This window comes from Solanum dulcamara, chromosome 5 (assembly GCF_947179165.1).
Source record: "Solanum dulcamara chromosome 5, daSolDulc1.2, whole genome shotgun sequence".
In the NCBI taxonomy this organism is placed as follows: domain Eukaryota; kingdom Viridiplantae; phylum Streptophyta; class Magnoliopsida; order Solanales; family Solanaceae; genus Solanum; species Solanum dulcamara.
In genome coordinates this window covers 11,289,930-11,316,072 of record NC_077241.1, presented here as the reverse complement: position 1 = coordinate 11,316,072, position 26,143 = coordinate 11,289,930, and positions in this window count along the sequence as shown.

The window sequence follows — 26,143 nt, the reverse complement described above, 5'->3', positions numbered from 1 at the left end:
AAACATGAATACATTATCCTACACGCTTAGACACAGATTTAGAAATTCACTTGCCTCGATTTCAATATCGAATTGTGTAAGAATTTGAGCTTTACCCTTACGCCAACGTTCAGAATCAAGATAATCTATTCAAATAATCAATCTCAATAAGAATACGATTCTAACAATACCTAATTCGATATTTTAACACCTGGCCCAAACAGGCCCAAATAGACTTAAACAGCCCGAATTATCCAATTTCAAAAACGAAAGGAAAATTTGAAATTTTTTACATAAAAACGATCCTTGAAGCATTTGGAAAGTAATAGAGAAAATAAAATTGAATTTGGACTTAAAACCAACTTAGAATCATCAAAACATTAAGATTTTAGTCTCTTGAAAACCCCCAAAGTTTGAGTTCAAAAGTCCATGATTTAGAGGCTAAAAACAATATATAATTGATGGGTAATAACGAAATTACATACCCAATCAATTTGCCTCAAAAATCCCCCAAGGAATCACCTTCATCGAGTTTCTACAGTTCAAAAATGGTGGAATGGAATAAAATCCCAATTTTTGGGAGTTTTGAGTTTGCCCAGGTATTGCCCTTCATGATCACGAGGAGGGGTGTCACGATCGCGAAGAAGGAACTCCGTTCAACCCAATAATTGACCGTCGCGATTGCGGAGAAGGCCTTGCGATCACGATGACTGATCTAGCTCACACTTTGCGATCGCGACTAAGCCTACGCGATCGTGAAGAACAACATTACAAGCACCAGATTGTAGATAACACAACAGTTTCAGCAAGTCTCAGCTCTCAGAATTGACCCTCGGAATTCGTTCGGAATTCCGAGCACACGAAATTTATATGCTACCATACTAATTTTGATGTTCCGGACTCAATGGAATCATCAAAATTTGAATTCGAGGTCTCCTTGACCCAAAACTCCAAAAGTCATAACTAAACTAACTTAGGCCTCCAGAATACCAAAACGGACTTGGAACCTCTAAAAATTTGACTAACACTCCCTCTAGACCAAAAATCATCCCTCGAATCCAATGGAGTTGTCGAAATTCCATTTCAATCGTCGGACCTCCAAAAATTGACCAAAGTCAAATCTTGGCCTAAAATTCATTAAATTTCCAACTCAAGACCTCAATTCTTTGTTATAACCCCAATTCTGATTTTGTAAACTCTCCTAGACCAAGTTCCCCATTCCGGAGCTGCTACAATCGAAAATTTCATTTTGAGACTCGTAGCTCAGGTTGACCTAAAATGCCACTTTTAAACACTTAAAGCTTATGAAACTCAAAATTTCTAAAGCCCAACATTTTCATAGAACTTTCCCAAAACCAACAGTTGATACAAAGAAGAAAAGACTCGGAACAACTAGAGGGAGGGGCAAAACGGTCATTTCGCGAAAATTTCAAAAATAACCTTCAGGATCATTACATTATTTTACATGGGTCCCGTTTTAGTTAAAGTTATTTGAAAATCTAATTCTAGTATTTCATATGCATTATTTTCATCAAAGAAGTAAGTTCAAAAATTTCAAGAATTTTTTTTTTATTTTAGTTACATTATTTTACAAGGATTTCAAGAAAGTATATTTTGCTTTAAATGCATTATTTTAAAAGAATTTCAAGAAAGTATATTTTTCTTTAAATGCATTATTTTAAAAGAATTTTAAGAAAATATTCTTTTCTTTAAATATATTATTTTAAAAGAATATCAAGAAAGTGTATTTTTCTTTAATTGCATTATTTTAGAAGCATTTCAAGAAAATATATTTTGCTTTATTTGCATTATTTTAGAAGAATTTCAAGAAAGTATATTTTTATTTAATGCATTATTTTAAAAGAATTTCAAGAAAATATATTTTTTTGGTTTATTTGCATCATTTTAGAAGAAATTCAAGAAAATATATCTTGCTTAAATGCATTATTTTAAAATGAATTTCAAGAAAGTATATTTTTCTTTAATTGTATTATTTTAGAACGATTTCAAGAAAATATATTTTGCTTTATTTGAATTATTTTAGAAGAATTTCAAGAAAGTATATTTGCTTTAAATGCATTGTTTTAGGAGAATTTCAAGAAAATATATTTTTCTTTAAATGCATTATTTTAAAAGAATTTTAAGAAAGTATACTTTGTTTTAATTGAATTATTCTAGAAGAATTTCAAAAAAATATATATTTTGTTTTAATTTCATTATTTTAGAAGAGTTATGAAAACCATATTTTACTAAATATATCAAGTGCATTTTTTGTCAAAAAGTATTCTTTCAAGAAAGTATATTTTTCTTTAATTGTATTATTTTAGAAGGATTTTAAGAAAATATATTTCTCTTTATTTGCATTATTTTAGAAGAGTTTCAAGAAAATATATTTTGCTTTAAATGCATTATTTTAGAAGAATTAAAAGAAAATATATATTGCTTTAAATTCATTATTTTAAAATAATTTTTTAAAAAATATATTTTGCTTTAATTGCATTATTCTAGAAGAATTTCAAGACAATATATTTTGTTTTAATTGCATTACTTTAGAAGAGTTACAAAAACTATATTTTACTATATATATCAAATGCATTTTTTTCGAGAAATATTTCAAGAATGTATTATTATCTTCAATTTCAAGTGCATTATTTTAGATGAATTTCAAGAAAATATATTTTACTTCAAGTGCATTAATTTCAAGAAGTATTTCAAGAAAGTATTATTATCTTTAATATCAAGTGCATGAATTAATCTTAATTACATGTTTTTGTTGAGTTCTACATGGACCCATGCATTATGCTATGATAGAAACTATAAGAATCCCAAAACTTCAGATAATACATATCATTTCATTAGAGTCTCAATTGCACTCTTTCTACCAGCCGACGTGGCAGTGTACACCTAGCTCCATAGCTGGGCTAGTCACTGGCTAGAGGGCGACCGACCTATCAGATAGGAGGCAGCCGAGAATGTTATGTAAAAAGGACCAAGGAGGATATGATCATGAACTTTATGAATGATTTACAAAAGCTAATAATTATGTTTCAAGTATGTTTTCAGGTATGAATGAATTGTGAAATATTTCTCATAATATGAAGGAATCATGATTTAGATGCTTAGAAATGTAAGTTTCTATACAAATTTTATTTTAAAAAGAATTTCAAGAAAATATATTTTTCTTTAATTGTATTATTTTAGAAGGATTTCAAGAAAATATATTCCACTTTATTTGCATTATTTTAGAAGAATTTCAAGAAAGTATATTTTGCTTTAAATGTATTATTTTAGAAGAATTAAAAGAAAATTTATTTTTCTTTAAATGTGTTATTTTAAAAGAACTTTAACAAAGTATACTTTGCTTAAATTGCATTATTCTAGAAGAATTTCAAGAAAGTATACTTTGTTTTAATTGTATTACTTTAGAAGAGTTACAAAAAGTATATTTTACTATATATATCAAGTGCATTTTTTTCGAGTAGTATTTCAACAATGTATTATTAGCTTCAATTTCAAGTGCATAATTTTAGACGAATTTCAAGAAAGTATATTTTACTTCAAGTGCATAATTTCAAGAAATATTTCAAGAAAGTATTATTATCTTTAATATCAAGCGCATGAATTAATCTTAATTACATATTTGTTTATGAATTATACATTGACTCATGCATTATGCTATAATTTTTAATTATGAACTATGAATTTATGATCATGAATTGTCACGACCCCGATCTGCCATGACTGACACCCACACTAACCCTCTGGTGGGAGAACAATCTTTACAGCCCAAACTAACAATACTTGCAAAATATAAACAACTTAAAAGTGCGAAAGCAGGTTATATCATTAAGAAACACTGAGTTCCCATAAACTCAGGAAACTATCTAATCAACGAACTTAACATGCGGAAATATCCTCAAAACTGAAAGTCATCTTACCAAAACTCTAAACAACAAATAAGTCTAGAAAGGGACTGCAATCCCTAACAGAAAATATTTAACAAATAAACTATTGTTTGAACATCTAAGCCTCGGAAGAAGAACTAGAAATAAGATTGTCCACGACATTTTGAAAGAACAACTCAATCGTAATACCGCAGGTATGATCTTGGGAATTCCACATCGGGTCGAACTCGAACAAATGTCACTCCTCTATATAAGGCCTCTTCACAGCTGGCTGAATATACCCTGTACTTAACAAAAGACAGAGCAAGTGTAGTAGTAGTACACAAAATCAACAATGTACTAGTAGGATCACGCGGCGAGCCAGTAAGCGAATTACAAGTAAACTCAACATAATAAGCGCGCGCGCGCACACACACACACACATATATATATATATAGAATAACTTAACCAGTGTCATCTCAAATAATATTCAGCAAGATCACAGTTCAACAACCTCAAAATCATATATCATGGGACCTACAAACACTCAACTAGTGTTACAAGGTTTATTATAGGAAAATTCGATGAGTGGTAGATGATCATCTTAACTCCCCTTAAACTCCAACACACAAGCTCTTAACATATCCTCTAATGTTTGAATTGTCCATTTGGCTTGCCCATCGGTCTGAGGATGGAATGCGGTGCTTAACTTTACCTTAGTTCTGAGGCCCCTTTGAAATGACCTACAAAAGTATGAAGTGAATTGGGTACCATGATCTGTAATAATTGACAATGGTACACCATGAAACCTCACCAACTCTCGAATATACAACTTTGCAAAATCTTTGGCCCCATAGGAAGTCTTGACCGGTAAGAGTGAGCCGACTTAGTCATTCTATCAACAATTACCCAAATTAAATCATGACGCTTCCGGGTATGAGGCAAACCCACTACAAAATCCATATTCACATCTTCCCATTTTCAAGTAGGGATTTCAATGCCTTGGGCTAGGCCACCCGGCCTTTGATGTTCGGGCTTCACTTGTTGGCAATTCGTACATTCGGACAAAAACCTTGCTATGTCCTTTTTATGCCACCCACCAATAAATATCCTTTAAGTCTCGGTAGTTTTATCGAACCAGGATGAATAGAGTATGAAGAATTATGAGCCTCCATCAAGATCAAACTTCTTAAGCCATCCATATCCAGAACACATAACCGACCTTGGTAATATAGCACCCCATCTCCTTCCCGTTAAAAGATCTCTACCTTCTTTTCCTTTACCAACTTCTTTAGCTACCAATTATTTGGTCAAGTTCTTGATTTGACTTGACATCTACCACCAAGGAGGATTCGGACCACTTTTGGACAACCATGCCACCATCATTAGTACTACACAACTTCACCCCGAATCTAGCCAACCGGTGAACACCTTTTACCAACTCCCTCTTCCCTTCATCAATATGGGCAACATTCCCCATAGATATTCTACTAAGGGTATAGGAAATCAAATTGGCTTTACCAGATGATAATGCACACTCATGTGATAGTCCTTGAGGAGCTCTAGCCACGTCATTTACCTTAGATTGAGGTGTTTTTGGGTGAACACATATTGAAGACTTTTATGATCGGTGTACACATCCATATGCACCCCATAGAGGTAATGGCGCCAAATCTTTAAAGTGAAAACAATGGATGCCAACTCAAGATCATTGGTAGGGTAATTACGTTCATGCACTTTCAATTGCCTAGAAGCATAGGCTATAACCTTATCCTTTTGCATCAGAACACAACCCAAACCAATCATTAAAGCATCACAATAAACCACTAGCCCTTTTAACCCTTCTTGTAGAGTTAAAATAGGAGCGGAGGTAAGTTGATCTTTTAAGGTTTGGAAACTCTTCTCACACTCATCCGTTCATATAAATATTTTCTTCTTTTGGGTCAATTTCGTCATAGGAGATGAGATGGATGAAAACCCTACAACGAACCTTTTATAGTATCCGGCTAGATCCAAAAAACTCCTCATATCCGATGGAGATAATGGTCTAGGCCAATTCTTGACCGTCTCTATTTTCTTAGGATCAACCTTGATCCTATCACCGGACACTATGTGACCAAGAAATTCCACCTCTTTTAACCCAAATTTGCACTTACTAAATTTGCAAACAGTTGCCTAGCTCTCAATGTTTGAAGCACAACCCTCAAGTGACTCTTATGTTCTTCCTCACCCCAAGAGTAAATCAAAACATCGTCATGAAGACCACAACAAAAGTATCAAGGTAGGGCTTGAACATTCTATTCCTTAGGTCTATAAACACCGCCGGTGCATTTGTCAACCCAAAACTCATCACCACAAACTCGAATTAACCATACCTTATTCAAAAGGCCATTTAAGGAATGTCACATTGCCTCACCCTTAGTTGGTGATAGCCGGAATGAAGGTCGATCTTGGAGAAATGACTTTCTCCTTGTAATTGATCAAACAAGTCATCTATTCTAAGGATTGGATACTTATTCTTAATAGTCACTTTTTTCTATTGCCGGTAGTCTATGCGCATTCAAAGCGATCCGTCCTTATTTTTTACGAAAAATACAGGAGCACCCCATGGAGATATGCTCGGCCTTATGAACCCCTTCTCTAACAAGTCATTTAACTATTCTTCCAACTCTTTCAATTCTATCGGGGCCATCCAGTAAGGAGGGATGGAGATAGGTTGAGTATCAGGGAGGAGATAGTTACAAAAATCAACTTTCCTTTTGGGAGGGACACTAGGAAGGTCATCGAGAAAGACATCGGAAAACTCATTGACTATGGGAACCGATTCAAGAGAAGGACTTTTGCAGTCAACATCCCTAACCTCACAATATAGTAAATACAACCCTTAGTAATCAATATTCGGGACTTAAGATAAGAAATGAACTTACCCTTCACCACTGAATCACGACCCTCCCATTCAAGAACGGACTCATTCTGAAATTGAAAATTGACTCGATGATTCCTATAATCTATGGAAGTTCCAGCTGCATATAACATATCCATCCCAAGTATAATATCAAAATCTACCATGTCAAGCTCTGTAAGATTACAAGGGACAACTTTATGCAAGATGGACATGGGGAAACCCTTATAGACTTTCCTATCCATAATTGACTCATCCATAGGGGTAGACACCAAATAAGGCTCTACTAACATTTTAGGCAATATATGAAACCTATTAGCTAAGAATGGAGTAACAAAGGACAAGTTTTCCCCCGAATCCAACAATGCATACATCAAAAGTAAAGATCTTTAACATACCAGTAACCATATTTGATGCTTCCTCAACCTCTTGCCTTTCATGCAAGGCATAGAAGCAGTTGGAGCATTGACCACCTCCTTGAGTTTGTTGGCCATGAGTAACTTATACTGAGGCCTACCTCCACCTTTATAATCCTGAGCATGATGACCCGGTTTGCCACATTTGAAGCACAGATTTGAGCCCGCCAAGAACTCCCATACTTCTTACACGGGGAAAAGCTTGGGCATAAACATTCTCTTTTGGGGCTATTGGGTTGGGACCCTTGTGCTTGTTGATCTTACGAGGAGGATTATTGGTGGAACCTTATCCCACATATTGTTGCGCACCTTGGCCTTTGGCATTGCTACCGTAATCGGACATTTAAGGGTTAAACCCTCCACTATCCACTCTAGCTTTCATAAACCTTCTAGACCTTTCCCTCAACTTTTCTTCCTCGATTTGTTTGGCATAAGTCATTAACTGGGAGATGTCTATCTCCTTGACCAATATGGACGCTTTGCATTCCTTGGAAACCAAGCTTGAGACACCGGAAATAAACTTGTTCATCCTTGCGCGGGGGTTGGAGACCATAAAGAGAACATGCTTGGACAATTTTTATAAATTTGAGGGCATAATCTAGCACACTAATACTCCCTTGATGGAGGTTGATAACTCTTGGATTTTGGCCTCCCTTAGATCCAGTGGGAAAAAACAGTCTAGGATGACACTTTTGAACTCTTCCCATTCTATCGGCCCCATTCCTTAATCCCTCTCAACAACCCATTATTTATACCACACCCGAGCCAAACCTTTGAGTTGATAAGCCACTAGCTTGGCCTTCTCATTCGATGGAACACCCATGATGACCATAATTTGGTACATCTCATCAATAATCTTCATAGGATCCTCATCTAGTTTAGAACCACCGAACTCGGGCGGATTCATCCTTTAGAAATCCCGAATCCTAAGGCTGGATTTTTCAATTGAGGAGAAGGTACACCTTGATGCCCTTGGTTGGCTACGTCTTGAGATAACAACATAATGATATTATGAAACTTGGCATGGGTTCCCCCTTCCTTATAATGTAGGATATTGGGAATCAGAAAAGGTTGGTCTTCATCGTCAACCCTTGCTCTTAGAGAATCTCTTCCACGAGGCATGATCTAAAGAACACAAAATGGATCGTTAGTAAGAGGAAGGCTTAGGACACTATAAGGAACAAAATGAATTTGAAAGAAATGAAAACACTTTCCTAAATGTCCCATAGTCTCTTATTCATAGTTATGGCATGTTTCACAATAATAAACAAGACCCTATTTGACGTGGTATGTTGGACTTTGAGGATCATTTCAAAATCTCGAGATCTGATATCAAGTTTGTTATGACCCAAGCCTGGGGCCTAGATGCGATATGGCGAATGAAGCACCTGGAGGTACCTCACCCAAGCCTCTTAACATTCATTGACCATTTCATCGATAATGATAAAATAAAAAATAAGCGGAAACATAAGGGGTAATTAGGACCAAGGAATTTCACATTCAATAGAAGTCAAATTCAACACATCATCTTTTACTATGTCCAACAATACCTTCTGCATTAATACTTGGCAGGGGCTACGAGAAGTCCCTAGCTCACCCTCAAGATTAGGTCAAAATACCAAAAGAGTAACTCAAATGTCTAAACATATCATAAGATAATAGGTTAGGAGTGTTATTTATGGAATATGGGAACTCATCAAAAGTGGTAGTCTTCAACGATCAACTTAGCCACGGGGAGGGGAGTGTCGAGCAACATCGGTTCCTATATGGTGATATCATATAGGCAAAAGTATGAGTTAGTACTTTGAATGTACTAAGTATTAGAGCATGCTATAATGAGGAACTTCTAGTCATATATATAAGCGATATGCAATACTGAATGCATGCATGAGAAACTTCATATGGAACCTTAAACTATACATTTTGTGGGATAGTGACCATAATCGACAAATAAGACTATGAGAGATATTACATGAAATCCAACATAAATCCCTGCATTGGCACGGGGAGACTACTTGTTGGGTAGAACTCCGTCAACTTTAACTTTTCTTTAACTTTAACTTTAATGGCTAATTATGGATTTACTAGCCTAGAATAGTCAACAAGGGCCCCTATGTTGGCGCATAGTTAATGCAACATGAGACTTTACTTAAGGACCCCTTAGGTCAATCCCTCATCTACATGCTATATTCGGTACTAGGTCAATTCTGCAGAATAACATTTAAATATAATAATAGCATAAGTAGTTATATAAATTTAACATTAATCATCATTCAGTGAAATAGCTCATTAAAACCTTTCATTTGATTCAATACGAGAATTTTTCTTTCAAATTGAAACCTTACTTTAGCTAACAAGCCCATTTCATAAATCAATCATTTCATAAGACTCCCATTACAAAAACACTTTTTTCATATCATTCATTTGAACTCAAACTTTTATTTCAACTTTACTTAATCATAAGGAAATTAGGTGGGTTCATTTCATAAAAATCTTTAAATGCATTTAAACAAAACTTGGATGCATGAGAGTGCTAGAAATGCATCAAAATACACATCTCAAAATAACTCACCATATATGCCTTAAAACCCTTTTCAAGACTTCATATAGTCACATTAGCAAATCATTCATTTTATGAAATTGAATGTCAATATACATCGATATATGTAAATTAACTTGAAATATATCATAATCTATGCATTTAGAGTCATTGTGTAAAAGCCCATGAAGGTTCAACATTAGAATTAAAATATCAAGTTGAGAAGAACTTTTGAGCTCTATGGGTGGAAGGACCCATGGATGGAAAACTCATACCTTAGGGACACAAAATCCCTATAAAAATTTGAGGAAGAAAGGAGACTTGAAATGCCTTGGGTGCAAAACCCTAGCTTTGCCTTGATGTTCTTGGGAGAGTTTGAAAGGAGGGAAAATTTAGTGTATTGAGTATGGGTATGGATAATGAGGGTTTTAGAGGTTTTAGGGTCTTTAGATAGAAGAACTCCGCCTCCAAAACAACGTCGTTTAGAATTAAAATGCATGAAAAGTCTAAAATAACCCTTTTAAAATCTATCCGAAAAGGAATTCATAGGGTCCCTTCATGGTCCGTGGTGGGGTCCAAATGTGAGGGACTTAGAAAAATAGTTTGGAAGGGCCTGTAGGACTGTCTCTGAAGTTTCACCACGGGATCTCTTCACGGTCTATGAAGAGAACGACGGGCTATGAAAAGTGGTTGTGGTGCAGGTTCTGCAGGTGGACTTGCAGTGTGTCCACCACGAGGACATACCAAAGTCTATTGAGGGTTCCACAATCCATGGTGGTTGTCCGTGAACCTTGCCTTTGGAAAATTTCTGAGGGTCTTGGGGAAGGGTCACCATGGAGGGCTTCACTGCCTATGGTTCTCACCACGGTCCTCCTTCTTGGTTTGTCCTCTGCAGTATGAGTCTATGAATCTCAACCATAGTTGCTCACCATAATCCATGATATATTCCACGGCCCGTGGTAGCCTCCGTGGTCAGCCTCTGGTGCCAGTTTCTGCAACTTTCTGAAATTTCATCTTTGTTCCTTGGTTTTGGACCTTTTACAATTTTGGGGTATTACTCTTGGCCACTTTCATGATCATCTTCCTCAACTAGGATTTTTTCTAACCATTAATTTATTCCAAAAACTTCCTCTAAGAGAATTCCCATAGATTTTAAGGTCTAGGAATTAAATTACAAGTTCAAGGAACGATTAACTTACCTTTGACAAACAATCAGGTAAACAATTGAAAGAAAATATCCCTAGGTCATTTTTGGTCTCTCAAGAACAAAGAGGGAGAAATAAAAATGGTTTTAGGACTTTTCTGACCTAATCCACGACTGTTCCTCCATGGCGCCACTTATCAGGCCATGGCAGCCCTTCCAGCAGAAATAATCCCGCTGTGGTGGGTTATACAGAGATAGAAACTTGGAATTTGAGTTCCAAGCTCACATTTCACAACATACTCTCAATCCTTGAAATCCCAAAAGAACCCTTTCACACCAAGATTATTTATGGAAGTTCTAATCGCCCAAATTCGATTTCGTAAAGTCGTACACACTCCTTAATAAATTGGATATCAACTCAAGCTATCAAAATTATAATTTAATCACCCATCAATAACTGTATTAGCCCATACCTTTCCTGACTTAGATTTCATCTAAGTCTGGCGTAGGCTAAAAAATTTCTAAGTTACTACTCAAAAGTATTCTGGCCCAAATTCCTTCCCAATTGGCATATCTATAACAATGTGAACAAGTCATTATAATAGATACCAATTTACCCATCACTCATCCCCGAGTGATCAAAATAGGAAAACTGGGCTAAGGCAAGGATAGAGTAGTACTTGAATCGTTAAACAATTAGGGATAGTTATCTCGCATGTCCTTTTTAATTTACTAAGTAGCTTCTTCAATCGAACGATGCTTCCATTGAAATTTTACCTACTTAATTTCTTTGGTCCTTAGCCTTCGAATATCATGATCAAGAATTACAATTGGTTATTCTTCATAGTGAAGACATTTGTCTAATATGACTGAGTCCCACTTAATGATATAATATCCATCCCCATGGTACTTTTTCAACATGGACACATAGAACACTAGATGGACTCTAGGTTTGCTAGGTGGTAGAGCTAACCTATAAGCCATTGGCCCTACACAATCAAGAATTTCGAATGGTCCAATATAGCGAGGACAAAGCTTTCCCTTCTTGCGAAACCTCATCATATAGAAGCTTAGCTTGGATACTTCTTGCCTTATTTTAAGCATCTCTTACAAGATCAACCACCAAAGGTTTCACATCTCCATCCTCAAACCACCCTATAGACAATCTACACCCTCTCATAAAGTGCCTTGAATGGTGCCATGTCAATGCTGGAGTGATAACTATTTTTATAAGAGAACTCATAAAAAAGTAGGAATTTATCCCAATGTCTTCTAAAGTCAATTACACATGCCCTTAACATATCTTCCAACACTTGCATTGTTCTTTATGACTACCCATCAGTATGTGGATGAAAGGTTATTCTGAAAGGGAGTGAGTGCCAAACTCTTCATGTAATTTCCCCCAAAACTTTGACGTAAACTGTGAACCATAGTGTTAGATGATAGAAAGGGGCACCCCGTGCAACCTTACTATCTCTTTCACATAGATCTTTACCAACTGTTGTGCATTATAACCCACTCTGACCAAAATGAAGTTGGTCGACTTCCTCAGTTTGTCAACCACAACCCAAATAGTGTCAAACTTTCCCAAGGTTTTAGGATGACCCTCCACGAAGTCCATAGTTATCCGTTCCCACTTCCATTCAGGAATGGGCATCCTCTGATCTTAATCCACAGGTCTTTGATGCTCATATATTACTTATTGATAGTTTTGACACTTAGCCATAAATTTTACTATGTTTTTCTTCATAATAGGCCACTAGTAAAGCCACTTCAAATCCTGATACATCTTGGTAACACCCTGATGGATAAAGTACCACAAACCATGAGACATTTTCAAAACCTTTTGAATCAAATCATCCACTTGGGGAAAATAAATCCTTCCCCTAAAATGAAGCACCCCTCCTATATCAAGAGTTGCATCTTGTTTTTTGCTAGACATTGCCTTCCTTCGAAGCTCATTCAAACTCTCATCTTCAAATTACTTGGCCTTGATACTTTTAATAAAAGTAGGCCTAACCTCCATACTTGCCAACACCCAACCTCTTTCTTTGATGTCTAGATTCATGAACTTGGTCTCCAAAGCCTGAATCTATCTAGCCAAAAGTCGCTTAGAAACACCCAAACAAGCTAGACCGCCCATTCTTATTAGTTTCTTGCTTAATGCATCTGCCGCCATATTAGCCTTACATGGATGATACTAGATGGTGACATCATAATCTTTAAGTAACTCTATCAAACCTTCGTTGTCTCAGATTCAAGTCTTTCTGAGTAAACACATGTTGTAGACTATGATGATCAGCAAATACTTCACACTTGACACCATACGGGTAATGTCGCCAAACTTAAGAGCAAATACTATCACTGCCAACTCCAAGTCATACATTTGGTAGTTTCTCTCCTGAACCTTCAACTATCGCGAGACATAAGCTATGACATTTCTATCCTGCATCAACACAACATCCGATCTTGAATGTGAAATCCTTACCTTATGAATGTTAGAATAGGTGTGATGGTCAGAAGAGTCTTGAGCTTTTAAAAGTTCTTTTCACATTTGTCAGTCTACACAAATGGTACCTCCTTTTGAGTTAGTCTTGTCAAGTGTGTGGTAATAGAAGCTAATGTTTTCATGTATCGTCGATTGTAGCTGGCAAGCCTCACAAAACTCCTAACATCAGTCACAAAAATAGGCTGGACCCAGTTCTTGACTACTTCAATCTTTTGGAGATCTTCCATCACCCATTCTTTTGAAATCACATGCCCCAATAAAGCCACAGAAGACAACCAAAATTCACACTTGGAAAATTTAACATACAAATTTTGTTTTCCTAGGACAGCCAGGATAATACAAAAATGGTCTGCATGTTTATCCTTACTTTTTGACTAGACCAAAATATCATCTATAAAAATAATAACAAAAGAATATAATAATGATTTTAACACCCCACTCATCAAACTTATAAAGGCTACAAGTGCATTGATCAACCCAAATGACATTACCAAGAATACGTAGTGCCCATACCGAGTTCTGAATATTGTTTTATGTACATCTTTATGCCTAATCTTTAGCTGATGGTAACCAGGACTTACATCAATTTCAGAAAATACTGATGCACTCTGCAACAGGTCAAAGAGATCATCTATATGAGGCAATGGTACTTATTTTGGATAGTGATCCTATTCAATTGATGGTAGTCTATGCACATCCTTATACTACCATCCCTCTTCTTAACAAACAAGATCGGAACACCCCATGGAAAATCACTAGGACAGATAAAAACCTTTATCAAAGAGTTCTTAGATTTGAGCCTTAAGATCCCTCAATTCTGTCGGAGCCATGCAATAAGAAGGGATAGAAATTTGGCAAGTGTATGGCTCCAAGTCAATACAAAAATCTATATTTCTATCCGGAGGCATGCTAGGAAAATCAATAGGAAATACTCATTTAACTCAAATACTACATGAATAGACTAAATAGAGGGGGACTCTGCTTTAATATCCCAAATATGAGCCAAGTACACTAAACAACCCTGCCCACCAATTTTCTTACCCGGATGAAAGATATGATCTTAGTTGGCTTGGGCTTGTACACCCCTTCCCATTCTAACCTTTTCCTACTTGGGATATCTACAATCATAGTCTTAGCATTATAGTTAAGCACAACATGATAGAGGGACAACCAAGTCATGCCTAATATCACATCAAAATCAGTCATATCAAAAATCACCAATCAACCCAAGTCTGAAAATCTATAAACATATCTGAACATATATGATAGACTTGGGTGACTACAACAGACTCTCCAATTGGGGTAGAAACATAGATGGAGGCATCAAGCATATCACAAATTACCTCAAAATTCAAGGCAAAATGTACTGATACATAGGACTAAGTAGAACTTGGATCAAATAAGAGAGTATCCATCCAACCACAGACAAAAATACTATTTGTGATCACTACACATATGCCTCCATTTTAGTTCTGCCTAAAAAAGCATAAAATTATACCCTATTATCCTAATGGGCAACCTTTTTGCCTGGCTGCATTGCTTTTTTACCTACATTACTATTTCCCCAACCTCCACGGCCTCTCTGATTTCCTCTTCACCAACCATGTGGATGTCCTCTGCCATTATTACCTCCACCTGCTGGTATCACTACTCTGATCTTTTGTTGCTCCTCTACCTATATTACCATTTCCATAGCCTTTTTGATTTCATCCTCGCCCACCTTCTTAACGTCCTTTGCCATTATTACCTCTATCGATACCACTTCTCTGGTCTACTACTGCACGGGATCAGTCATGAGAGGGTGGGGACAATTTCTCCTTATGTTTCCTGGTTCTTCATAATTATAACAATTGCAGTCAAGAGACGACCTACTGCCTAGTTAGAATGAATCTCCTTGGCCCTCCTAAGTATTCTTTTGTGGAGCCCTAGGATTATTTTGTGGAGCCCCAGAGTAACAAGAGGGCATGGCTGACTGAATTGAACTTGCTATAAATGCCGAATTAACCGAACCTCTAGAGTAAGAACCATTGAAGTTACCTATATTCTTGGTCTTTATAGCCAAAGCCTTGGCTTGCTTATCTCATCGAACTCCTTCAATTTCTTCATAAATTCTATCACTTCATTAAAGCTTCTACTTATAGAGGTCATGTGAATAGAAAATATCTTTAACTCGAGATTCAATCCATTGATGAACAAATGGATCCTCTCCTCCTCAGTAGTCACCAACTATGTAGCATATTAGGACAAGGCATGAAACTTAGCCTTATTAAGCAACTACAGTCATGCCACCCTGTTCAAGAGCTATGAAATCATCCTTCTTATGATCTCTCAGTGTCTGGGGCACATACTTCTCCAAAAATAGGGCATGGAACTGGACCTAAGTAAGTGGAGGCAAAACTTGCGATTGGCATTATACAAAGGCTCTCCACCACTGCTTAGCCTCACTATGAAATTGAAAAGTCACAAACTCAACTCCATGCATGTGTAATATGCCCAACTTGTGAAGTCTCTCATAGCAGTCCAGGATGAATTCATAGGCATCCTCACTCTCAGAATCTCGGAATACTGGAGGCTTCAACTTTAAAAACTTGGTCAGCATTTCATGTTCAATACCAGTCATCACTAGGCCCAAAAGTGGATAGAAGAAGGCATCAATTCTTAATGATCTATCTATGAGGGTCTCCAACAATAACTGGACGAGTAACTGGAGCTTGAGCAATGGGTACAGTGAGAATGGCTCTAGAGCCAACTAACCCACTCAAAAAAGTCATAATCTGATGAGTTATAGCTGAGTCTAACAGGGGAAGTCCCGCTGCCTCAGCCTCAAGATGCTCCTCCTACTCAACATCTTTCTCAACCTCCACATCTACATTCTCTTCTACTTTATACTACAGTGTGGGAGGGGCTTCTTCTTGAGGGACATTCTTAGCTTGAGATTTACCCCGGCAGGTGCTGCCCTTCCCCGACCTCTGCCGCATCCTCTTCTCTTACCCCTGCCTCGACCATGCCCTTTCACTGTTGGCTCCTCTTCTTGCTTATTGATGGGGGATATGGGGTGGACATCATTATATCACGTGTTAACCATCTACAGATAAGAGATTAAAAGAAGTTAGATACTAATTTGGATCACCAGATACCAATTGAAATCAAGTTATAGCACTAAGGAATAAGAAGATAGAGAGATTTTCTAAAGTCCTATAGCCTCTCAAAAAAAAATATAGACGTCTCTGTACCATTTCGAAAGAGACTACTAGACTCATTTTGTTACAACGAGATCAATGAACCTAGGGATCTGATACCAACTTTTTCATGAAAAAATCAGGCTATGAGTGGCACCCATACTAACCTTTTCATGGAAGAACAATTACTATACCCCAACTAACACCCTAACACGGAAATAGGGATTTCAAGATGTGGAATCATACTTTTAATAATAATTTTGAACTGAGTTCCCATAAAATCAAAAAATTAATCAAACAAAACAACTAATGAGGAAGTTAACCCCTAGAACCTGAAAGTCATTGTACAAAAACTACATAGTAAAAAGTCTACGAGTAAGGGGACACAACCCCGAAAATAATACATAGAAAGAAGTCTGAAAGCTCTAAGTCCAAAAGGATTAAACTGATATCCTAGAGGAATGCATGATAGACTGAAAGAATCGGCTCACCCTTGAATTTGATCGATAATGGTCTCCTAACTGAGGTCTGTTAGCAGGTGCCTGAAGATGAAATGTACTCAACAAAGAAAGAACAAGTACAATATTAGTACATATAATAAATAATATACTGGTAGGATTACGCGGTCAGTCCAGTAAGTGAAATATACACAGGTAACCACAATATAGTAAAGACATGCATACACAAAAAAACATTACTAATTGCAACCTACAATGAATAGTTCACATCTAGCAAAATCAAGTACCCGGTTCATTGCATGCAATTAATCACATTAGTTATTTCATTAAGTTCATTACATCTTCCCTAGTCATATACATGTATGCAATACTATCAATTAACAGATATATATAACATATACAGAAAATAAACCATCACCTACCTCAAAATAAGCCTTGGAAACTCTAAAGAACTGGAGCTTTCTATTTCCGAAGTCTCTTGGCTTGTTCTTGGTCTAAAAATAAATAAACAATACAAGAAATCAGTGAACAATGGCCTGGAATATCTGATTTATATCAGAATCCTAACCCTTGGCCACTTTCATGATCATCTCCCTGGATTAGGACTTTTCCCACCATTAATTTAGGCTAAAACATTCCTCTAAGCTAATTCTCATAGATTCTAAGGTCTAAGAATCAAATTACAAGTTAGAGGAATGATTAACTTACCTTTGATAACAAGAAGGCGGAAAATTTAAGGAAAATATCCCTAGGTAGTTTCAGGTCTTCAATAACAAAGTGGGAGAAATAAAAATGGTTTTTTGACTTTTTTGACTTAAGTTCGCGATTGTCCCGCCATGGTGTCACTTATTCCACAATTGCCACCCAGCCATAGCAGAAATAATCCCTCCATGGTGGGTTACACGGAGACAGAAACTCAGAATTTGAGTCCCAATCCCTCATTTTGTAACACACCCTCAACCATTGACGTCCCAAAACAACCCTTTCACGCCAAGATCAATTATGGGAGTTCTAATCGCCTGAATTCGATTTTGCAAAGTGTACATGCTCTTTAATGTATTGGGTATCAACCTAAGCTATCAAACTCATAATTTAATCACCCATACATTATCAGATTACCCCAAACCTTACTTGACCAAATTTTGTCCAAGTCTGGCCTTGGCTAAAAATCCCAAGTTTTCTGGCCCAAATTCCTTCCCCATTGTCTTATCTACATCAGCAGGAATAGTTTATTATAACACTTTTCTTTGAATGACTACAAGACATTTAGGAAATATTTTCCTTTTTTTATATTCTAGATCGTGCAATAGAGTTATCCTCTAAGGAATTTATGCAAATTCATGTGTCTCTCCAATTTCTCTGCCTATGCCTATTCTTTGATGTGGTAGAAATAGTATAGCTCAGATCTTTATTGATCTTATTGATGAGGTACTCTCAAATAAAGACATCAGAAAGTAAAGAGATTGCACAAGGGCTTTATAAGAGCCATCTTGTGTTTGACCTTATTTAATCCGAAAGAATGGACCCTTATTAATATGAATTGTGCATTTAGATAAAGTACATTATTCTCTCAAAAGCTTTTTGAAACCTTTATATAGATGATACTTTTAAGGAAAAAGCATGTTCTAGAATGATTGGGGTAGTGTTGTCACCATAAAGTCACTTTGATTTGTGTTGTTATGAGCTATTAGTAATAGGTTTTCCAGAGTTAGAATTTTAAAGTTAAAAGTGTAGTAAGCCTACTGAGTAAAGTATGTAGTTGCAATTACGCACCTAGTAAGTTAGTAAAGAGGTGATATTCCCTTATGTGTTGGCTAAGACTAAATTAGTGTGTGTCGATCTTATGTTAGCATCTCAAAGAGAGTTAAGGTGACTTAGAGTATACCCATTGTGTTAGTATAGATCAAGTCTAGGTGGTGAGTTGATGTTAACATGTGAAGTAGTTTAAGTTGATAGATTGCAATGAGTGTGGTGATGCAACTAGAAAGTATACGTGCTTCCTATGTGAGGTAGTAAGTTGTGAAAAAATATTTAGGTAGAAGAGGACTCTAAGCATTAGGAAGAGAGATATGCACCAAAGATCGTATAGTATATAGTCGTGTGAGGCTCTAAGCTTATAATTTTCTCTGTGTTCTTAGTCAGTATCCTTGAGTAAAGTGAATGTAGGCTAGTTTAGAAAATATGAAATAAGTCCACAATCTTAGTATTTTGGTTTTAGACCTAAGGGGGAGTTGATAAGGTGATGTGTTCAGAAAGTGTTATGATGCGACAATAGTTCATTCCTACTCTAACTTATTCCTCTAACTTTAATTTTTATGACACTCTGTTATGACTTGCTTATCAGCGTTATGCCCATGACCTATGTTCATGCACTTCAAACAGATTTATGACTATGTTCAATTCCTATAATATGAAGCAAAGAATTCAGCATAGCAATCCCAATCTCACTTCATGAAATTGAGAATTTCCAGCCCTATGTTTTATGAATCATGATATAAATGCACTCATGTTTCACAATATGCATAGTACCATGAACTAATGATATAACCTTAATGACTAGTGAAATTACCCTACGTCTTACATATTCTTAGATAAAATTGCTTGAACTATTTGTGCTTATGATCTTTTTGCTTTAAGACATTCTAGTGATTCTCTTTCAATTTTGATAGTGATGTTGATAATACCTTAGTATTAGTTTATATGAGAGGGTAAACAATCCTTATTATGAATATTGTAGTGTGCTTATTCCATATATATAAGGTTGTAAGTGTGGATGAAGATCAAAATGAGGCTTGATTAGATGTAGTAGCTACATGAGAATACTTGGTGTGTGACTTTGTAGTAATTCATGGAATTTAATTTGGTAGAGATGATAAGAAGGTGGGAAATTCTTAGAGTAATTGCTTACCTAGAAGACTATGGAGTGGTTATAGTACTACAATTGAATGTAGTGTTGATAACATGTGGATGATTGCATGACGCATTAAGTGCTTCTTGATAAGAACTCAAGGTTTGTTGAATGCGATAGTACAAGTAGCTCATTTTTATTTTAGTCTAACTTGTCCATCATTAGAGGACGAATGATTCCAAGGAGGAGATATTGTAACACCTCGAGAAATTCTAAGCTAAGACCTGAACTATTCTTTATATGTATAGGATCGTATAGGGTGATTCTTAATTGTACATAGGTGTTCGGTAAATTCTTTAGTGTGAAAAGATATTTGGAGATGAATTAAGGTCGTAAGAATCCCCTAATAAAAAATTGAGTTGAAAATTTCCTTATCAATTGAGTTTTGATATAAGATTGTATTTGGATAAACTTCAAACTACCATATCTTTAAGAATATTAAGATTTACGTGTGCCATAACCTATCAAATTAAATGTCTATGAGTCTTCTTTTCAATGCCATTAATTTGCGTTATTTGGAGTTTGGAATAAAGAGTTATGATTTACTAACATGATGCAGTGCAGTTATATTTTGGCCGATGGGAAAAATAATAAATTGGGTCATTTTTGTCCTTTTACTCCTAGGAAAACCTTAAAACGGATTTTTTTAACTCCTATAAAGCCCTAAAGAATCAGATTTAAATCTTTTAATTCTTTCTTCTCATCTCTCAAACCCCAAGACAAATTTTAAGGAAAATCAAGCATAAAACTTTCAAGCAAGGTTCTTCCAAATCTTTTTTCAGGTAAGTTCTTCTTCAAGAATTTTAATCTTCCCAACTCAAATTTTTTCATATAATCATGAATCATTAATAGAAATCTTAACCCTTGACCATAGAACTTTCAAAAAACTAATTCAAGAAAATCAAGAAAGGATATCTTGATCGTTCTTATTCAAGTTAGGGTTCTTCTTCAAGATTCATGGAGTGTTTAAGGTATGTAAGATTATCAAAGTGAGGAACTTAGTTCTTCTTCACGCCCTACATCTGTAATTTCAGTTATTAAGATCAAAGCTAGTTTTTTTATCTGATAACTCGTGATTTTTGAATTCTCTCTACTTTCTATTGTTGATTCTTGATTTCATTATCGAAAAAATGGTATTTCACACCATTGATGATCTATAATTTTTGGTTCATGTTTATTATTCCACATGGATCCCTTTTTAGTCAAAGTTATTTAAAAATCTAGTCCTAGTATTTCATATGCATTATTTTCATTAAAGAACTAAGTTCAAGAATTTCAAGAAAGTATATTTTTCTTTAAATGCATTATTTTTAAAAGAATTTCATGAAAGTATATTTTTCTTTAATTCCATTATTTTAGAAGGATTTCAAGAACATGTATTTCGCTTTATTTGCATTATTTAGAAGAATTTCAAGAAAGTATATTTTGCTTTAAATGCATTATTTTAAAAGAATTTTAAGAAAATATATTTTTGCTTTATTTCCATTATTTTAGAAGAATTTCAAAAAAAATTGCTTTAAATGCATTATTTTAAAAATAATTTCAAGAAATTATATTTTTCTTTAATTATATTATTTTGGAAAGATTTCAAGAAAATATATTTCACTTTATTTTTATTATTTTAGAAGAATTTCAAGAAAGTATATTTTTTCTTTAAATGCATTATTTTAGAAAAAATTCAAGAATATATATTTTATTTTAAATGCATTTTTTAAAACAATTTCAAGAAAATATATTTTTATTTAATTACATTATTTTAGAAGGATTTCAAGAAAATATTTTTCGCTTTATTTGCGTTATTTTAGAAGAATTTTAAGAAAGTATATTTTGCTTTAATTGCATTATTCTAGAAGAATTTTAAGAAAGTATATTTTATTTTAATTGCATTACTTTAGAAGAGTTACAAAAAGTATATGTTATTAAATATATCAAGTGCATTTTCTTCAAGCAATATTTCAAGAATGTATTATTATCATTAATTTCAAGTGCATTATTTTAGATGAGTTTCAAGAAAGTATATTTGATTTCAAATGAATTATTTTCAACAAGTATTTCAAGAAAGTATTATTATATTTAATTTCAAGTGCATGAATTAATCTTAGTTACATATTTTTAATGAATTCTACATGGATCCATGCATTATCCTATGATTTTTAAATATGAACTACGAATTTATGATCATGAACTTTATAAATGATTTATGAATGTTTTACGAAAGCTATGAATAGGTTTCTAGTATGTTTTCAAGAATGAATGAATGAATGAATTGTGAAAGTTTTCTCACAATATGAAGAGATTATGATTTAGATGCTTAAAAAGGTAAGTTTCTATATGAATATGTTATGGTCATGATTTTCAAGGAGCTATTCTATAACGACCTATCCCTGTCGTTACGACTATGCCAATGGAGAAGAAATCCGGGCTAGAAAACTTCGGGTAGTGACTTGAGAAATTTTGAGCCTAGGCCAGACTTGGATAAATTCTGAGTCAAGTGAGATCTAGGGTGACTCAGAAATGGACGGAGACTGAACGTATAGTTTAATTGATTTAGTTGATAGCCAAGATGATACAACTTTACGAAATCGTATTAGGGAGTGCATTGGCGTGAAGGGTATATGCTAAGACTTCTTGGAATGAGGGTATGTTGTGATATGGGAAACTTAGAGACTTTTAATGAGTTCTCTGTCTTCGCATATCTGGCCAGAGCAGGAATAATTCTGCCAATGGGGGGAACCAGAGCGGGATGGTCCCGCTGTGGTAGGACAGTTGCAAATAAAGACAGGGAAAAGTCCCAAAATAGTTTTTAGTCATCCCACTTCATTCTTAAAAGACCAGAAGAGACCTTGGGAAAATTCTTGTAGATTTCCACCATATTTTGTGCTAAAGGTAAGTAAATCACTCACTGAACTATCCTAGAACCTAGAAATTATAATTGGTAATCATTGGAGGAGGGTTTTGGCCTAAAACTAATGGGAAATAGACCTAGATAAGGGTTAGGATCATGGGTTTGGCCTAAGAGGGGAATTATGTTATAATTCATGTGTATTAGGTCATTGTATTGATCCTTTGTATATATGTGACTACTTTTAGACCAAGAACAAGCGGAATGAACACATAAATGGAAAGCTCCAACACTTTAGCATTATCAAAGCTTGGTTTCGAGCTAGATGATGGTTTTGTATTCCCGTATATGTTATATGTGCTTGCTAATTTCTACACTATGTGCATGTATGTATATGAGGCATAGAATGAACCATGTGAAATTACTATTTATTGTCTATGGCTTGCAATGAACTGTTCTTGGTAGATAAGACTGTTGAATTTATTCAATGTATTTGTGATTGATTGTGTATACTTAGATCGGGTGTCACATTCTGTAATGACCTAACTCATCGTTACTAAAAATATCTACGATAAAGATATATGAATCTTATTCATCATAAATTTAGGATCAATACCTTGATATATGAGTGCATTAGTTGTGAATTAAGGTTGTGCAATGCTCTTGTCTCAAAGTTGAGCTTAAAGTATCTTTCCGATTTAGTTTTTGACTTGAGTTCAAACTAAGGTCAACTTCAAATGACCATAACTCTCAGTCTATAATGAATTAAGTGGCCCAGAACCTATCAAATTAAACATCTTTGAGTCTTCTTTCCTACGCCAATAAACTTGTCTCATTTGGATTTAGGAGTAAAACATTATGCCTATTTTACTGGACACTATCCAGGTAAGGCCGGTGTAGCGGGATCCGATGGGAAAGAACTTAAAAGTGGCATATTTTTATTATCTCCTTCTTCCCCTAAGTTCCAAAATAGATAAGGGTCACCCTAGAAACTCCTAAGAAGCTATTCTAGGCTTGGAGAGAAGGGGATAAGAGATTTCTAGCGCAAGGAAGGCTACAACCCATGGATTCAGGCCTGTCTCTATGGATTCCCCTTCTAAAAGTCAAGGATCATGCTATAATACTTATACAATTGCTTGGCGCCCAGGTAGGCTAGGTTTCTCTAATTAATTAGATTAAAATTTGTTCCCCCATATTCTATATTGTAATTAACGGGAGATTTTATGCCTAGGCCTTTGGGCACGGAGTTTGGATGGTTGAATGTATTGTTATTATTGTTTAGAATAAGAATGTACTATGAGGGTATGTTTATCCTGTGACTAGTGATGATAGTCTTCTTCTTGGTTGATAACTGTAATACTACTTATTGATATGATTGATGGTTCTATGTGAATTATCTGAGTAATGTGAATCAGGAAGTAAGGGGAGAAGGTAATTGATCTAGTATTAATAAATCTCTTGAATGAACCTATTAATTATCTGTGGTTATAGGTTATGGTTGGTCTATCTCTACCTACAGGGTAGGCTGTGCCCACCATCTTTATCTTTGATATCATAAAGAAACTCTCAAGAGTGATTGAGTAAGGTTATGACGTCTTCTATGTATTTAATTATTTTGGTTGAATGGTTGATATGTTATTGTAATGAGTCTATAATTCTAGGACTGTAAAATCCATAATCTTGAACTTGCTCTACCAAAAGTGATTCTTTAAATAAAGAAGGCTTGATGAAATATTGTTAATGAAGGCAAAGATAGAATATAACTAATGAAATGACTATTGTGAACAATTAGATGCAATAAACTTGTTACTTGATTGTGCAAGTATATGAACTATTCATTGTGGACTATGATTGTGGTTGTGATTGTGATGTTGGATCGGGTGTACGTACTGATACATATATTAGATTAGGTGTCACATTTCCTCCCCCATATATACATAGGATTGGGTATCACGTTCCTACATATATATATAGTATCGAGTGTCACATTCTGGTACATATATGGATTGGGTATGGATTCCATTAGAGAACCAATATGTGACTAGCATCTGTAAATTGATCTTGACTATATATGTGGTGATAGAGAAACTGATCAGATTATAATTGAGCATGCCCATCTTGTGTAATAACTGATCTGAAAGGACTGAAGGTCCTAGTGTTATCATGTTGATTATTGTAATTAAAATTTACCTTGTGAAACTGTACATTTCTCCTGAAATGGTAAATTGATAATGTGTTCATGTATATGCCTGATTGGATTATGTTATGGGTGCTAGATGCATCTGCATAGTAGGTATAAGATTATGGGTAAATCAGTGAAAAGAATTTAGTATGTTGTTAAGGGTGATTAATGACTTAATATTAGTTATTATTGATGTCCTGTAGGCACATGGGTTAAAAAGAGGATTGAAAAGTTTTCAGAGATTCTATCTTTGGGTAGGCCGCTCTGGCGAGACAAATCCCTATTATGGTGAGGCCGTCAGAGCGAGATAGGTCCCGCCATAGCAGGACAATAGCAGTTAGGAGATGAGCTTTAGTCCCCCTAATGTTGTCCTCTTCCAAATGAGATGTTAATTATCCTAAGTCCATGTGATGGTGTAAAACTAAATATAGTAGATGGGTTAGATGGAGTTATTACTGCCCATAGTTTAGAAATTTCTCTATGTGATAGAAGGGTTAGGCCTTCATCTGTATTAGAATTGGCAGCGTACTAACTAGAAATGATGAAAGTTAGGCTTGAACGACTCTAATGAGGTTAATGAGAATGATAAGAGTTTTGCATAAGGTTTGATGGTGAATCTCTTAAGACTATGTTTTCTTCTTATCAATTCCTTTATATTATGCAGTGGGCATTGGGTTGACCGTTGATGCCTATCAGTACATGTTGTTTGTACTGATACTACTCTTGCTATACAACTTGACATAGTCTGGTTACAGGGTTAGTGATGTTTCATATGTGAAGACGAAGATGAGTCTCCAACAACTTCTACTCTTCATTCTTTATGGTGGGAGCTGTGTCTTGCTTTTATTTATACTCTTTATCTTTAGAAGCTCTTGTACCTATTTAGACTAGTATCCTTAGGGGTGTTAAGTGTTTCTTGTAATAAACCTTAGAGTTTTAAAAATTCAATTTTTAGTGTATTCCTGACTCTTTTAGGACTTATAATGGTATTTTGTTAAAACTTCTGCATGATATTTTGTAAGGTTTCTCCTATCTAGGTGTTAGAGTAGGTATCCGTATGGCCCGGTGGGATGGGTCGTGATACGTTTCAAAATATAACTGGATCGAATGTCATGTTCTGACATATATTTAGGTCTAGTGTGACATTCCAACACAACCTTGGACTAGGTGTCACGTTCCGACATGCTAATGGGTGTTTGT